Raw genomic sequence first — 2727 nt, 5'->3', positions numbered from 1 at the left:
ATTTGTCAGATGGGGAAACTGAAGCACAGGGAAGTTAAAAGATTTGCTGAAGTTCACTCAGGAAGGGGTGGAACAAGGGGTGTAGCAGGCAGCCTGGCTCTAGAGTCGACACTCTTAACTGCTATACTATAGTGTCTAACTTTTATTTGCTTAACTAATATTTTATTTACATATTTGTGTTTCCATTTATAAGTGAAAATAGTTTGTACTTTTGAGACATGATTCACATACCGTGAAATTCACCCTTTTAAAGTATGCATTTCAGTGGGTTTTAGTAGTCACAAGATTTTGCAACCATCACTATACTATTTAATTCCAGATTTCCATCACCCCAAAGAGAAACCTTGAACCCATGAAGAGTTACTCCCATTCTCCCTTTCTCCAGCCCCTGGCAACTACTTGTCTAGTTTCTGTTTCTATGGATTTGCCTAGTCAATGTTTCATATAAATGGAATCATACACTATATGGCTTTCTGTGGCTTCTCTTATTTAGCATAATGTTTTCAAGGTCATCCACATTGTATCAGAACTTCATTCATTCTTATGGTTGAATCATATCCCATTGTATGGATAAACCACATTTTGTTTATTCATTCATCCAATGAACACCTGTTACCACTTTTTGGCTATTAATAGTATCGCTGTGAACATTTGAGTATGATTTTTTGTGTGAACATATGTTTTCAATTCTTTTGAGTATATACCTTGCAGTGGAATTGAAGGTCATATGGCATGCTATGTTTAATTTTGAGGAACTTACCTTAATCCAAGTTTGGAATCAAGGTTAAACATGTGCTTCTACTTCTTACTAAAATGGCAAAATGGCATGAGCTGCTGCTTCTTCCCCCAGGTCAACACCTGAAGAGACTCTAGCTGAAACAGATATAGAAGATAAGGAACCAAGAGAAAAGGGAGAAACCCCTCTGCCACTCGTAACCACTAGTGTGTTCTCTATATCTATGAGCATGTTTCTTTATTGTTATATGCACTAGTTTGTTGTATTTTTTAGATTCCACATATAAGTGATATAATACAGTATTGGTCTTTCTCTGTCTGACTTATGTCACTTACCATAATACCGTCTAAGTCCATCCATGCTGTTGCAAATGGCAAACTTTCATTTTTTTAATGGCTGAGTAGTATTCCATTGTATATATAAACCACATCTTTTTTTAATCCATTGATCTGTTGATGGACAGTTAGGTTACTTCTATACCTTGGCAATTGTAAATAATGCTGCTACGAACATTGGGGTGCATGTATCTTTTCAAATTAGTGTTTTCGTTGTTTTCAGATATATACCCAAGAGTGGAATTGCTGGGTCATATGGTAGTTCTATTTTTAGTTCTTTGAGAAGCCTCCATACTATTCTCCATAGTGGTTGCACCAATTTAAATTCTCGCCAACAGTGTAGGAGGGTTCCCTTTTCTCCACATTCTTGCCAGCATTTGGTATTTGTGCTCTTTTTGATGACATTTTAACAGGTGTGAGGTGATGTCTCATTGTGGTTTTGATTTGCATTTTTCTTTTTTGAAAAAAATATTCATTTATTTATTTATTTAGCTGTGCCAATGATCTTAGTTGCTGCATGTGGAATCTTTAGTTGCAACATGCGGGATCTAGTTCCCTGACCAGGGATCGAATCCAGGCCCCCTGCATTGGGAGCACGGAGTCTTAGTCACTGGACCGCTAGGGAAGTTCCTGAATTTTTCTGATAATTAACGATGCTGAGCATGTTTTCACATGGCATGTACATGTCCTCTTTGGAAGAATGTCTATTCAGGTCTTCTGCCCATTTAAAAATTGGGTTGTTTGTTTTTTTGATGCTGAGTTGTATGAGCTGTTTAAATATTTTGGATATTACCCCCTTATTGGTCATATAATTTGCATATATTTTCTCCCATTCAGTAGGTTGTGGAAATACTATTTTTAATTGGTGTGCATACATACAAGCATGTGTGTATAGCCTGAGACAGAGGGTAGCCGGTAGGGCTACGAAAGGATAAATTAGTAAAAAGCAGTTTAGGGCTTCCCTGGTGGCACAGTGGTTGAGAGTCCGCCTGCCTATGCAGGGGACACGGCTTCGTGCCCCGGTCCGGGAAGGTCCCACATGCCGCAGAATGGGTAGGCCCTTGAGCCATGGTCGCTGAGCCTGCGCGTCCGGAGCCTGCGCTCCGCAACGGGAGAGGCCACAACAGTGAGAGGCCCGCGTACCGCAAAAAAAAAAAAAAAAGCAGTTTAAATTCTGCTTTTGTTTCCCCTCCACCATCACTTTGGTTCAGTTTTCCCCTGGCCACTCGTTGCAGAAATCTGGGGTCATGGCCCAGACCTGTGGGGTTAGGATCACAGTGATCCCTGGTCTGAGAACTAGATCCCATATGCTGCAGCTAAGAGTTTGCATGCCACAACTAAGGAGCCGGCGAGCTGCAGCTAAGGAGCCCTTACAACCAAATAAATAAATATTTTAAAAAAATGTTCTTGGAGAGAATTTGAGAAACAAATCCAGGAGATACTGTAAGAAGTAAGGTTAACCAAGGTCTAGAGAAAGGTTTGCTGTAGTCTTTTTTTTTTTTTTTTCTTGGCTGCGTTGGGTCTTCATTGCTGAGCGTGGGCTTTCTCCAGTTGTGGCGAGTGGGAGCTACTCTTCCTTGCGGTGTGAGGGCTTCTCATCGTGGTGGCTTTTCTCTTGCGGAGCATGGGTTCTAGGCGCATGGGCTTCAGTAGTTG

The sequence above is a fragment of the Neophocaena asiaeorientalis genome, unplaced genomic scaffold, assembly GCF_003031525.2.
Source record: "Neophocaena asiaeorientalis asiaeorientalis breed wild unplaced genomic scaffold, Neophocaena_asiaeorientalis_V1.1 scaffold79, whole genome shotgun sequence".
Taxonomy (NCBI): Eukaryota; Metazoa; Chordata; class Mammalia; order Artiodactyla; family Phocoenidae; genus Neophocaena; species Neophocaena asiaeorientalis.
Note: the sequence above shows the minus strand (reverse complement) of the source record.